We start from the raw sequence: 16,216 nt of genomic DNA, 5'->3' as shown, positions 1-16,216 counted from the left end.
ATCAGACAGTAATGCTGCCACTTTCTTCTATATTTCTGAAGAAACAGAAGTACAGGCTTTTTTATCTTCTGCACAATTAATACAAGCCTTGGCAGTTTCTTGCTTGCATAAACAAGGCTTGTTGATGTGTGCTGTATATATAAATGTTAAACAGTGACTACAGAGTGTATCACCCATAGTGAGCTCTTTTTTGATAGCTGAGGGCTTTCACTCTGACTTCTTCTTTATGAACATTAGGGAGTGCTTGTCCTGAGCTGCTGCTAATTTATGTATTTGTGGAGCTATTTTTTGATATTTCTGCATATATTGTTCTTTAGTTTGCTGCAGTTTCTTATTTCATTCAAAATCCACCACTTATCTTGATATTGGAACAGGGGGGGAGGGATGATGAGAAATATAATGAGCTTAAGAGAAGAAAAAAAAGAAAAGAAGAGAAGAAGAGAGAGATTTTGTGTGGAAAGAGATTATTATATCTAGTGTGTCTGCTTGATTATTTTGGATTTTCTAATTAGAATGTGTCTATTTATACATTACTAAGTGCTAACTCATTTTGCTTAGAGCTTCTATGGCTGATTACAGTGAATGATAAAGAGATATATATTAAATATAGCAAAATTCAGCTCTTGCAAGCATTGATATAACAGAGCATTGCATTGAAGTCTAGATATCAAATCCTGAAATCTATTTTGAAGCACAAACTAACAGCTAATTTTGATCTGAGAAGGCATCTTTCATATATTCAACTAGAATCTGCATCTCTTTCAGGGTTTGTGACCAGTTGCAGCTGGCACAGATCTCTTTGAACAAACAGACTGATTTATTGCAGTCTCAAAATAATTCTCTGTAATATTCTGCAAAGAATTCTGATTCTTCTTGTCTGAATTATCATTCTCTGGCTTCTGTGGGGCTTGCACTGCCTGAGCTGAATGTGAATTGAGTTCCCTGAGTGATATACTAGATGTTAACTGGACCACATTCAGAATTTCTGACAAAGTCTCAACATGGACAGTCTTTGGCTTTCTTGATTGGATCTTCTGTTGGATGAAGTTATCTGAATTAACATCTCTCAGTTCTGGTTTCTGTGTCAAGCAGTCCCAGAGCTTGAGTACAGAATTCCAGGTATAGATTAATGAAGTAGATGCATCCTATTTCAGACTGTTGTCATCAAGATATAGCTTCATATATGCTGCTAAATTTGCATACACCTCTATTGCCATAACTGTCAGAGCAGAAATCATGGTAATTAAGATTTACTATTGACTTATGTTCAAAATACCATTTCTCTTGTGGAGCTGACTTCTCAAAATCAACACACAGCTTGACCCAGTAAAAGACTTTACAGAATTAGTCTCACTTGAACAATTAGATAAAATAGCTGATCAGCTTTTGTTGATTGGTTATTTCATGGAGTCTGAAATTAAGATTCTCAGTCAAGCTGAGTTCAATACATTCTCTGATATGATCTTGCAAATAAGGTCAGTTTATATTATAACTAGAAGTTTAGAGATGTTGTTCCAATCTTCAAGCTACTCAAGATCTTACATTTCCAACCTTTACAGAGGTCTGACATGTGTCTGGAAACTTCACAAAAATATAAGTTGTTTCTGGCTTCCCAGTTCTCAAGACTCAGCACCTTCTGAATGGTATCTGGAATTAAGTCAGTATTTAATATTGATATATAGGCCCATTGCATCTGATTTTGTATCTTGTGCTTCATCACTTGAACCTGCTTTTCAATCTCTGTATGATCAGAGAATGCTTTGGTTCAGGTACTTGTATTTGAACTGAATGATGTTCCTTGAGTCTTTGATATGCTGTGCAATTGGAGTCATGAGAATATACAAGCTGTCTTTTTTGGTGCTGGTGTGCTCTGTGTCTCCAATATTTTGACTATTGGATTGCTGTGGTTCAGAGTGAAGTAAGAATGAACAAGAGTGAATGCTTGAATTTCAGAGGGGTTTGCTATCTATTATATAGTTGACTTGAAGCATATTTAACTGTCCAAGTTGCTATTTGAATTTGTATCCATATTTCTCTACATTCTAAAATTCAACACCACTAAGTGATTGATTTCTGTGAGGATCGTACGTGTGGATCAGCGTGACAATGAATCTCTAGGAGGAATATACATGGAAAAAGAGTACGCGAGGTAAAAGGTCTGTATTCTGGCAACTATGTACAACTTGTAAACAAGATTGCCACTGGCTCCCAGCAAGGGGTTCGCGCAGTGACGGCCTTTTATGTGTGCTCGCGAGCACATGACTTAGTGCCTCGCGAGGACACATGCAACTCCCAGCAGCTCGCGAGCTGAGGCCTCTGGCCCTCACGGGTGCTGTTCGTCTGTGTAAGGGGTTCGCGGCGAATCCTTACAATTTCTTTGAAATAGGCTGATCATTCAGAACAATGCAGATCATTACTAATCTTGCATCTCTTAGAGCTAATTACAGATCTAGATGATCAGAATATTACAGTTGGTCTGCAGCACAGTTAGCACATTTTGCAGCTGCTCTAATATTCAACTTTGCTATAATACATCCAATTCCCCAATCAAACAGCAATTTTCTTTCTAATTCCTACATACTTTGTCCCAAAGAAATTCTGCAGCAACTCTTACTGTTCCTGTAACTTGAAACTCAATCACTGCAGAAACCAGTATATAAATCTTGAGCAAACATGCAATATCTGAGATATGTGAGATGCATACAGAATTATATGTTTTGGAGAAGACAACTTCATTTATCATTTCCAGTCTTGCAGTTTTGAAGATGCAGACAGCATGCCTATTTATTATAGAAATTGCAAGATTGCAATCACATTTTATCTTCAGTGGAATCTGACATTCAGCTGAACAATCAAACTGAGAAGTCAGAGTTAAATATAAGATCTTGAATTCTCTGTCAGCCTGTATCATTCTAATTACTGTATACAGAATGCAGCAAGTCTTTTAGATGTCTCTGATGCTTTATCTGATGCTCTATCTGACACTCATTCTGAATCAGAAGATATCAGGGTGCAGGAGATTATACAAGAAGCAGTGGCAGCTCTACTCATGAGATCAGTTGATAACAATAAATTACAACAGTATGAAGAGCCTGAATCTGAACTCTGGTTACAGACTATATTACATCCAGTGCACCTGGTTGGCAATAGAGATTCCAATTTTCATTCACAACTAGAGAATTCATTGGGCAACCAGCCAGCTGAGACCTACATTCTAACTACAATAAATAATCTGTTGGAGGTCCTAGTCCATGCACATGCAGAGCCTGATGAAATGCTGGATCACTTCATGCTTGCTTTAGAATTATAGTGCAAAAAATTAGGAATATCTTGCTGACACTATAAGACACTGCAGGAAGTCTTACAGATTCTCAAAGATATCAGTGTACTGAGATCTCTACCATTGGGGCTGAGCACATTGAAGAAGAAATGCAGAGCTCAATTCTCTATACTTTCCATTCAACAGGCATCCATACCAGCTGTTCCATTGAAAGTGCCAACTCTTTCATCTGTCAAGAAGCAACTAATACAGATATCTCTCATATCTAATTTATTCTTTCAGGATTCTGTGGCTCTTTTGTCATTACTGGCAAGGTCTCCTGTATTTCACAAGAAGATACATATTGGTATGGCTGATCTAGTTAACAATCCAATCAAATTGTGGCAATCATAAAGCTGGGGAAGCTTTATTAGATGTTCATCAGATGACTTTGCATGGTACTCTGACAGAATATCAGTCTTTTCTTCTGATTTTGTTTGTTTCAGGTGCAACAATGCTGCATGTAGATGCACTTGAAATGAACAAGAAATTCATATCAGAAGAATTTAATTTGTGGATCAGAATCAGAGACTGGTCTGCACAAAATCTGATGAAATTATTCTTATTGTTTAGTACACTATTACTGCCAACTGTTTTGATAAAAGAATCCATTCTCTGAGATCTCTGCTTTGCCCAAACAAGCTGCTCTTACTGGAAGATCAGAAAACTAACATCATACATGAAAACAACATTCTAGCCTGACTGGATGTTTATCTTGACTACATCTTTGATGAATCAGGTAGCTACAAACCCTCAGAAACAAATGAGCTCTTTGTATGGTGAGTGATGAATACAATTCACAACACATCATCTGTACAAGAGCTCCAACTTAGCACTCTGCTCTAGGGTGAACTAGAAATTACAGCATATGGGAGGGATATGCTGATTAAGATGCTCTGCCCAGGTGACTCTATCAAGAGGACTATATCCATTCCCTTCCAGCTGTTTATTGATGGATTTGGTCTATATTGAAACATGTACTGAAATATAACTGGCTTCTATATAATCTCTGCAGGACTTAATAATTCTGAAAGAAGATGATGAAATAATATATATACAATTGCTCTCAGGCCTCATGCTACAAATTTTCCTGATGTTATGAAGATGTTGGCTCCTGATTTACAAGCTGTTGAAAGAGGATTTGATATTGTGATAACTGATGAAGGAACTGTCAGAGTCATTGCTTCTTGTATTGCTTATCTTGATGACATGCCACAGCAAAATGACAATGCTGGAATCAAATACTCTACTGCAACAGTCTTCTGTTAGAGCTGTACTGTCTCTGATGCAGAGAGGTTCAATATGAATTTCAACTTGGTGAAACACAGCTGATACCATTATTAGTTACTTAATTTGCAGACTGAAATTGAGGCAAAGCAGACTGTTCAGGAGCAAGAAGCACTGTAGAAGATCCATGAATTGATCAAGAAAAGTCCCCTGGTTTTGAAGATCTGCCTGGCACTGAATCTGGTGACATTTTTCCTCTCTGACCTCTGTTATAGTGAATTTTCAGGCCTGTCCAAAATTGTGCATACATTATTGATATCATATATATTAACACCTGAGGGGCAGAAGAAATACTGCCAAACCCTACAGAGATTTTTATTTTAGAGATGCTGTGCCTGACTGCAGTCTCTAATTATCTATCTAGAGTTCTATCAAATCCAGAAACATATCTGAGCTTTAATTGTGATTCCAATTATACTCTGCTTTACTCTAAAGCCTGACTGAATTCAGACTGTTGTTCAGCAGACTCTCTATAACTTCTTTAATGAACAGTTAATTGATTCTGACATTCTGTGTTTGTTGCTTGCTAAAATCTTTGGTGCTATTGCAAGAAGCAATTCACTATTGACTTCTCAGATATCTGTTGGGTACAATAAACTTAAAGTGTGGTTGCCAACACCCAAACTATGCTTCAGAAAGTGATAGATGCTACTATCATGGCTGCTGAGGCACCATGATTAGCTAGTCAGGCAGTATGAATGCTGAGATCACAGCAGAATTCACCAGTGTTCAATCAGATTGTTACACCCCTGACAGAGGATATTTCAATCAACACTGTCAGTATTGCTCTGAAAGCAGATAAAATGTTACATGCTTTGAAACACTGACCAAACATGCATATTGGGGTGCACTATGCTGACCAGGCAAAGAAGTATGCTGTGCCAAATAACTGCAATATACTGATTGGAGAGGATAAACACTGTGAATATATTATGAATGTAGACATAGACCAACCAAGCATTGGATGACATTGGATGTTCAGGGGTATTCATGTGACCCCAACACTGAACATATAAGAATCACACAATTCACATGGATTGTGGGAACCCCAGCATTCAGTCTCTGAGTGAGGGAACCCCTACATTTTATACACAACTCTCTCTTATCAGTTGCAGGCATCATACCTACTTAGCTCTTTTGTACTCCTAATTCTGGGAAAATCTATATGATCTATAACTAGTTCATCTAACATTCTGAATGCTCCAATATATGATTGCCTAAGTCAGTATAATGCTACCAAGATCCATGAGATGAACCACAACAACACCCCATGTTGTGGATCCAACAGAGGTAGACACCAATGTGGAGGAGATGAACATTGATGAAGGTACTGGTAGCAGTAGAGCCACCACCAGCAAGACACCAGCAGACAATATGGGCAATGGAGGTACATCCCTCAATATATTGGATGAAATCTGAAGAAAGAAGATCTTTGAAGAAAAGAAAGCACATCTGCAAAAGAATCTAGCAGACATATGTGAACAAAATAAGATATGCAGGCTGCAGAAGCAGATAGAATACAAACAGAGAATAGTGAATGACAATTTTTCTTTAAAGTTTCTCTTACACACAAGACTGATAGAGGAGTCAGATAATTTCAACAATGTGAAGCCATCAAAAGCACCTTACTACCATGGCAAATCACTTGGCAAGTGCAAATTGTGGTTAGCTTCAATAAGACAGCAGTTTTGCCTGAGGAAATCATTACAAAAGACACCAGATATGGTCAGAATTGATTGGGTGTTCACCCATTTTCATAACAAACTCCAGATCCATTGGCAGATGTTGGGAATAGAGAGAGAACAACTACTCACATCATGGAATGAATTTGAGATGTGGTGTAAGAATAATGTTGAACTCAAGATAACTTGTAGTTGAGGCATGATGCAGCATTATCATGATGCTGTTCAATAAGAGAATTAACTCATACTCTTGTTTTTTATGTACATTGCTGAACTTGAACAGAATCTGGACAGTTTACCAGATAAATCTTTTTGTGTACTCTTTCTACAGACAAAGCTCAGATTAATTAGCTGGACTGAACTGGATAAACTGCAACATCAACCAAAAACAGTTGCAGAATTACAAGAACAAGCAATACTTATTGAGTTCATTCTAGAAAAGAAGAAGCAAAGTCAGTGAAACAAGAACTAAAATAAGAAGAAATAAAAAATCTCAATCTCTTAAGAGAAAGGTGTGTTCCAACAAGATAATGAAGAAGGTTATCCACAAACAAAGAAGATGCTGGTGAAACCACTTCCAAAAATATTGAAAGAGAAACACAAACAACAAATGAATGAAGGGCTCTGTCTAAGATGTGGCTAATCAGATCATAAAGCAAAGTTCTGTACAAATAACTCCAACAAGTTCCAGTGGACAGATGAAAAGAATAAGAATCAGGTGAAGACTAGGGCTGCAAAGCCCATGCAAGACCCAGGTCAAACATTAGAAAGATGGAGTGTTAACTCAATAGAGAAGGCAAGCAGGTGCAGTATATGTCTGTCAGTTATACTGACTACACTGTCAGATAATCTTATGGAGCAAGCTGCACTGTTGAACTCAGGTATCACAGTGGACAGTATCTTCTATAAACTGGTGTCCCAATTGGACTGGAATCAATCAGAGACACCCATAGAAGTCATTAAGATGTTGAATGGAGCTGAGGCTGATTGATATGGCATCTACAAGGCCCAACTCACTATAATGGACTCCATGGGGACCACAAAAATGGAAAAATGTACATTTACAGTGATTAACATGATTGATGTGAATATAGTTCTAGGCATGCCATGATTAGAAGATTTCAATCTGGACATAAACTAAAAGAACAAGACATAGTATTACTGATTCTCAGAGAAAATAGTGGAACTTCTAAATACAGGTAGATTTCTCTGAGCAGTGTGCATCAAGAACAAACTCTCTTATATTATTTTTACATCAGATAACAACCAAGTTCTGACAGAAGTGCCTGAGTGGTTGAGAGACTATAAAGATATTTTCTCAGAAGAAAAAGCAGCAGAGTTGCTGGAATTAATGAAGATCAGTCATCTGATTATTCTTAAAAATGGCTGTGAGCCCCCATACATGCCAATCTATAAACTATTGCTCAAGCAGACAAAGATTCTACAAGAGTACATCAAGAACAAGTTATGCAAGAGTTGAATATATCTGTCATGAAGTCCAGCAGAAGCTCTAGTATTGTTTGCATCTAAAGCTAATAAAGGACTCAGGCTCTGTATTGATTATTGTGATCTTAATACAATTATGGTGAAGGACTGTTATCTCTTGCTGTTGATAGACAAGATGTTAAGCTGGTTAGCAGAAGCATGCTACTTTTCCAAGATAGATCTACATAATGCCTACCACCAGATTAGGATTAAAGAAGAAGACAAATGGAAGACCATATTTTGTACAAAGTTTGGGAGTTTTGAGTATCTTGTTATGTCTTTCAGATTGTTAAATGCACCAGCAACCTTCCAGTCCTATATCAATAGGGTGCTGGCAGGCCTGGTTGACATATGCTGTGTAGTTTATCTAGATAATATTCTTATTTTCTCAGCCTCAGAGGGAGAGCACAAGAAACATGTTAGACTAGTTATAGAGTGTCTAAGAGAATACTAGTTATTTGCAAAGCTTGCCAAGTACACTTTCAAAAGACAAATAATCTTATACCTTGGATATATTATTGATAATGAAGGTATTAAGATGAATCTAAAGTGGGTACAGATAATTACAGAGTGGCCCTTGCCATAAAGTTTCCATGATATTCAGGTATTTCTGGGTTTTGCAAACTTCTATTGGAGATTTATACAAAAGTACTTGATTATTATGGTGCTGTTGACAGATCTCTTGAAGAGCAGTAAAAAAAAAAAAAAGAAAGAATCTTTTCTTCTGATATCTACTGCCAGAGAAGTATTTTGTGAGTTGCAGACAGTCTTCTCCAGAGAGTCTGTCATCCAGCACTATGATTCAGAATATAGAATATGTCTGGAGACAGACACTTCAGAACATGCTGCAGGTATAATATTGCTACAGCTGTTTGAAGATGGATGGCATTCAGTTGTCTACTGATTATTCAAGTTTGATCAGACCCAACAAGTCTATGGCATGCTGGATAAGAAGATGTTAGCTATTGTTTGAGTGTTTGTTCATTGGCAGCAGTACTTAAAAGAAATGAAGTATTCTGTAGAGATTATCATAAATCATGCAAATCTTTGTTCATTTATGAAGTCCATGAACAAGATGGCACAATAATGATATGTAAGATGAATAGAGATTCTTGAGATGTATGACTTTGAGATTCTCTACTGCCCTGGGAAGCATAATCCAGCTGATGCATTATCATAAAGACCAGATTATGTCAAACTAGAAGAAGACATTGGTCTGCTGATGTATATACTCAAACAATATTATGTGGATGGTATTTCAGAGTGGGACTTATTTGAAGGAACTTCTTTTAATGAAGAAGATATTCAAGTATGTGCTGCTCATACTGTTCAAAACAGTGGGGTAGAGGTGGTGCAGGAGAGATCTGGTGGCATCAAGATGATTGAGTTAGTTCAGAAAGCACCAGTTAAAGATGCTGGGGAGACTTAATAAAGAAATTGCAGAAGATTCTGGATTCCCTGTGTGTGTGTGAACATGGTGATGAAAAATGAAAAGATCTATAATAAATCAACTGTGAGTGTGTTGGACCTGCTGCTAGAAGCACAGAGAGATAATCTCTCTGTATAAGTGAGATTTGCTGAGGCAGGATCTCAGTAGTCAGAGTAAAAAATAGACAAATAAGATCTTTTGACAAAGAGCAGCAGGATCTACATCTCTAATAATCTGACTCTAAGACAGGAACTACTATAAGTCCACCACAACAACTTATTTACAGGTCACTTTAGTGTGGTGAAGATGTTTGTCTTGCTCTGGCAAAAATATAATTGGCAATTGATGAGACAAGATGTTCAGATGTACATACACAAATACTAAACCTGCTAACAAGAGAAGACTTCAATACACAAATTATATGGGTTGCTTGCATCATTGCTGACACCTAGTGATTTCTGATATTCAATATTCATAGACTTTATAATGGACCTCTCTCTGAGTGGAGAGAAGAGGAACCCATATAATGCAGTCCTGGTTGTTGTGGATTGATTTATGAAGCTTGTATGTTTTCTTGTGTGTAGAAAGAAGATTGATGTGCCAGAGATGGTAAATCTTCTGTTCAGAAGAGTATTTAAAGACTTCAGATTTTCAAATAATATTGTTTCAGATCAGGGATCTGTTTTCACAAGTAAATACTGGTCAGAGCTATATTTTCACATGAAAGTTAGACAAAAACTTAGCACAGCATTCCACCCACAAACAGATAGCCAAACAGAGACACTGAACAAGATTTTGGAGGGATATCTTTGTGCCTATTATAGTCATAGACAAGATGATTGGGAGGAGTGGCTTATGTATACAGAATTTGCATATAACAGGTCAGAACACTCTGTGATACACATGTTCCTGTTCAAAGCAATGTACAGCTTTGAATCTAGGGAACCAGATAAGATCCAGAAGTCAGTCAACAACATGTGAGAATCATACATGTGGATCAGCATGACAATGAATCTCTAGAAAGAATATACATGGAAAAGAGTACACAAGATAAAAGGTCTGTATTCTGGCAACTATGTATGACTTGTAAACAAGATTGCCACTAGCTTCCAGCAAGAGGTTTGCACAGTGACAGCCTTTTATGTGTGCTGGCAAGCACATAACTTAGTGCCTTGTGAGGACACATGCAACTCCCAGCAGCTCACAAGCTGAGGCCTCTGGCCTTCATGGGTGCTGTTCATCTGTGTAAGGGGTTTGTGACAAATTCTTACAGATTCCCCCCTCTTGTAAGTCTTGATCCCTCAAGACAGCTGTCTCATTAAAAATCTTCATGAGTAGAAAAACAAAAAACCTCTTGAAAAAAATAAAAATTTCCTCATAAGAAAAAGAGTACAGTCTCACTAGAGATGTGATATCAACACAACTCTAATAACACAACAGAACCCAATAACACAATAATATGTAGAGAGTCTCTATTGTTCTTGCTAGCCCTGTGTCACTATTAGATAATAAACACTAGCTTAAGAGAGAGCTTTCTCTTGCTTTCTCTCTCTCTTCTTTTCTTCTCTTTCTTCTCTAGCCTGTATCACCATTACCAAGGTAAGTGAACTCTTCAAGCACTGCTTTGTGTGGAAGGCAGACTTACAGAAGATCTCTGATGTTCTGGAAGAAAAATAGCTTCACTTTGATATTCCACATGATTGGCTGAAAGGTCACAAGCTGGTGAGTTCATCTCTGATTGTGCCTTTGCTTCACATGGCCATTAGATTTTGTTTTTGTGTGGGGTTTGGTTCACAGAGAGACTGATGCTTGCTAGCAGTTACTGCTGATGTGCAGTTCTCTTCCTCTCTCTCTTGTGACTCATCTCTGCTTTTCTCTCTTGAAAGAACTCCCACTCTCTCTTTTGCAGATAAGATTGGGCCTTTAGTAAGTAGTTGTGAGAAGTTTGGGAAGTGTTTGTGACTGATAGTTCTAGAATGTTGTTGTTTCTTCTTTCTTCTCTTCACCAGTTATTGCTGCCCCTTCTGTGCCAGCTCAAGCTGTAAATGCTTCTCACAAGCTGACATTGATTTGCATGCTGATAAAGTTAGAGTTCTGCTACTCTGCCTTCCCTCTCTGTGATTGTTGCTCTGGCCCTGGCTGAAAATATAAGTACTCTCTATTATATTTCAGTTTGTGGCTAATCTTCTTTAGATTGTTGTTGTTGTTCTCTCTGCACCAGCAGAGTTTGTGGGTGCCATGGTTCTGTAAAATGCTTGAGACCACCCAGCACCCCCTCTGCAAGACCAATAATGATGGTTCCAGACTATCTTCACCCAAATGTCACCAGCTGCTACTTTTGCTGATACATCACAGGTCAATCTGATGGTTCTTCCAGACCTTCCCCCCCACACAGGGGCACAAGCTTTGTCTGCCCACAAAAGAACATGGTGTCACAAGCCTATTCAAAGATCTGTGCTTATTGCTGGTTTGAATAATTTAAACCAGTTGGCTGTGTGTGCTCAGCTCTGTAAGAGAATTCTTGTGACTCAGACTGGAGTCCAGCCACCATCTGGACAGAAGTGCTCCACCTGCAAGAGAGCTTAGCAAGACTATAGCAATATAGTCTTTGCAGAGTGCATCTCTACAGGCTTGAGTCAAAAATGTAACAACTGCCTATACTGTGGGCATCTTGCTTGCTCTTTCCAGCAGTGAGATTATGAATAGTTGTTACAGATCTTCACAGAAGGAGCTGGAGACTCTAATTATATAGTCTTAGTTTAGTTTTTTCTTCTTTTGTTTTGAAATCAATTGAATTCAGTTCAGTTTGACTATGTCTTTTCTCTCTCTAATCTATTTTCTAGTTCCACTACCTCCATCTATCTCTTTCACAAACCAGGCTTGTCCAGGTTTCTACTATGGAATTGTTGGAGTAGCTTTCTCAGTGGATGGACATTACTCACAGAAACCCATGTCTTATTCTTCTCATCATTATATTCTTCTTAATGTACTTTGTACTACAGCTTGTGATTCTCTCTCTTTAAGTTGATTATCTTGCAGACCCAGTACTTCTTTTCATTCTCATCCATCTTGCAAACTTTGTGATAAGATAAGCTATTGATTTCTTTGTGGGTCTTGTGTTTGCAGAGCAGGGATACATGAAAGACATTATAAGTTTGCAGATCTGGAGACAGTTCCAGTCTGTAGACTTGCAAGTCTATCTTCTCCACAATTCTACAAGGCCCATGCCTCAACAAATCCAGTTTTTTGTTAGGCTGTGTGGTCTTGATATTGTGAAGGTTGAGCCATATCTTGTCTCTCATCTGGAAGACCTTCACAGTGTGCTTCTGGTTATAGTACTTCTTCTGATAGGCTTGTGCCTTTGTGAGTGATTTCTTGATCTCTTCATGAAGCAATCTCATTGCCTCTGCCTGATCTCTTGAATTCTTGCACATATAGCCATACTCATCAGGATTCAAGAATTCTGTTTGTGGATTCAATCTATATATCAGCTGAAAAGGTGATTTCTGTGTGGAAGCCTGTCATGAGTTATTGTATGTGAACTCAGCCATTGGCAACCACATCACCCAGTTATCTTGATCATAATTGACATAGCTTTGCAGGTACTGCTCCAGCACACTATTCAGTCTCTCAGTCTGACCATCAGTTTGCAGGTGGAATGCCATGCTCATTGCTCTTGTGATCTTCAAGATATAAGTCAAATCACCCCAAAATTCACTCACAAACAGAGATTCTTGATCTGTTACTATGCTTGCAGGTAATCTGTGCAATCTCACTATCTTGTAAATAAAGAGATGAGCTAATTCCTCTGATGTCAGCTTCTTTATTGTAGGGATAAAGTAAGTTATCTTTGTGAACTGGTCCACTACAACCAGAATACAGTTAAACTGCACCTTCTCAAAATTCAGGCTTGCAGAGAGATCTGTAATAACATCCATGCTAATGAATTCTCAAGAGTAATTTAGAATTGATAAGAGTGATAGTTCTTCTTGGGGCTTTCTGTGAACTCTTCTTAAGCTCTGGCAGACTCTACAGACTTTGCAACACTTCTTCACCAGTTCTCTCATTCTTGGCTAAAAGTATTTGTGAGCTATAAGCTTGTATGTTCTTGCTGTAGCAAAATGCCCTGTGAGGGGTAGATTATGATGATGCCTAATCAGCTCTATTTGCAGAGCCTCATTCTGAGGGATGTACACACAACTATTTCTATAGAGAATACCCTTCTCCTCTTTCCACATTGTGAATTTCTTTGTGCCTGCCTTAATGCCTTTGTGAACCTCAGCTGCATAGTCATCACTTTGCAGTAGATTTGGCAGTAATGCCAACAGATTGGAGCTGCTCTTTTCATAAGAATTCTTCTCACAGACCAGATCTTTAGTCTTCTGAACTTGTGTTGCAATCTTCTTTACTTTACACATGCCTCTCAAGACAATCTTTACAAGTAGTTTCTTGGTCTCAACTTGAAGCTTTATAGAGATGAGTTACACATTCTCATCTTCTTTCTTCTCTTTCTGATTCAGAGAAACTTAGACTGTCAGTTTCAATTTTTCTGTGGTCTCTTGCTCCTTCACAAACATTACTCTTAGTTAGTTTGCAGTCTTGTGACCCTTCTTATTATCTAGACCAGTCTTCTTGACATAGTTAGATCTTTGCAAGGGTCCATCTGCTGGGTTCTTAGTTTCTTTCACATGGTCAACTGTGAACCAAAAGACTGTCAGTCTTTGCACCCAGCAGACCTGTCTTTGTGAGAGGTCTTAAGCAGTCTGAAAGTAGCACAAGCTATCATGATCTGTAAGAACTTGAACTGGTGTTTGCAAGTCTTTCAACCAGCAGCACCAATATCTAAATAACTCCATAATCACAAGCAGTTCCTGATTATGAATGCCATAGTTCATCTCTGCAGATTGCATCTTCTGTGAATAAAACTCAACTGGAACCCAGATATCATTCTTTGCCAGCTGTGATAGAATACCACACACTGTGAAGCCAGATGCATCTGTTTCCAATCTGATCTTCTATTTTATATCAAAATAGTGAAGCATAACAGCTTCTGTAAATGCTCTTTTCAGACTTATGAAGGCTTCACAACCTTCCTCAGTCATAAAAGTGTTGGCTTCTCTTCTTATCTCTCTTCACACACATCTGCTTAGCTTTGCTTCTCCTCTCTTTAGGAGAGCAGTCAGGCCATAGGCTATCTTAGAGAATCTTGAGATGAAGTGCCTGTAAAAGTTTGCAAATTCTAAGAAGATCTGGATCTCTTTCTTACTGGTTGGCTCTGGCCAGTCAAGAATAGTGTCCACACAGCTCTTCTCCATAAGAACACTCTCTGATATTATGATATACTCAAGATAGTCAATCTTGCAAGCATTGAACTTGCACTTTGCCAGCTTGCAATAAAGATCTGCATTCTTGAGTGTCTTAAGTACCAATTTCACATGCTTCTCATGGTTCTTCTCACAAGCTGAGTACACAACCACATCATTAAGGTAGGCCACTGCAAACACATCCAGATATTCACTAAGTGTCTTCACAATATATGATTGGAAAGCTGCCAGTGCATTTGCAAGTTCAAAAAGCACTACCAAGTACTCAAATAGCTTCTGTAAAGTCCAAAATGCAGTCTTTCACTCATCTTCTTTGTGAATTCTCAGTCTATAATAGGTGTTCTTGACATTCAACTAAGTAAATATTGCAGCTCCTGCAAGCTTATACAACACATCTTCAATCAGTAGTAGAGGATATCTATTCTTGACTGTTTTTGAATTCAGGTTGTGATAGTTCACACACATTCTTAGTCTGCCATTCTTCTTGAACACAAACAGAATGGGTGCTCCTGCAGATGACTTGGAAGACTGAATAAATCTATGGGTTAGAGTACTGCTCAGATATTCACAAAGAGCCTCTTGCTCAGCTTATAAAAGTCTGTATATTCTTCTAAATCCTGACTGCTTCTCTGGTTCAAGATCTATGGCCAAATCATCTTTGCAGTGTGGTGGCAGCTCTCAAGTTCTCTTGTTGCTAAACACTTCTGCAAGTTTGTAGTAGACTTCTGGTATCTGAAGATCTAGGTCTGCTGTCACCATCTGTTCTGATTTGTGGAGGGTCATCATATAGATAGGCTTCTCTCCTTCCACAAGCTCTGAGAGATTAACTGGTTTAACCTTCACAAGTGGGTTGTGACACACAGTTTGAAACTCTAGCCTTAGTTTCTTGAAACACATCTTGGAATTGTGTTGCTGCAGCCAGCTCAAACCCACTAGCATCTTATTTCTTATGTTCACAACCATCACTTGTTCATGGAACAACTGCCAGTTTCCCTGAGAGTCACAGACTTTAAAAAATATATTTGTAATCCCTTCTGCAAGAGTGATATTCTTATAATTCATAGCAGTTTCAATCTCTATAGACATCTTGTGCATCTCTAGGTCTAGCTTCACAGCCAATCACAAACTAATCACTAGAGATTGACAGTCTGAATCTATTAGTGCTGACCAGATAATACTTCTGTCAGTTGGGCTTTGCATGCCTAGAATAATAGAGGGGAGAGCAAGGAGACTATTCTTGAACAACTTCATTATATTGATTCTATCTACTTGTGGCCCCCCAACTTCCTATTCACTACTCTTTTTCTTCTTGGGACAGTCTTTTGCAAGATGGCTCTTTTGGCCACACTCAAAGCACCTCCCATTCTTTTTCAAGACTTTGTAATTCTTGATAAGATTCTTCTCCATCTTCTAAGCAGGCCTCTGGAGTTGACTCCTCTTATCTATTTGTGACCTTGAGTCATTAATCTTCATATCTCCACAAGCACTTCCAACTGGATTGGTAGACTTCATATGTGAGGCATTCTTTGCATAGACTACTGACACACTTGATTGGAGCTGGGTGGCCAGTGCTACTATATCATCAATGTCATCTGGTATCTCCAGCTGTTCATCCAGTTTAGTTTGCATGAGCTTATCCAAGCCCCATATAAACAGGTTCTTCTTTATTTTTGTGGAATCTTCAAATTCT

Source organism: Coccidioides posadasii, chromosome 3 (assembly GCF_018416015.2).
Source record: "Coccidioides posadasii str. Silveira chromosome 3, complete sequence".
In the NCBI taxonomy this organism is placed as follows: domain Eukaryota; kingdom Fungi; phylum Ascomycota; class Eurotiomycetes; order Onygenales; family Onygenaceae; genus Coccidioides; species Coccidioides posadasii.
This window is presented reverse-complemented; position numbering follows the sequence as displayed.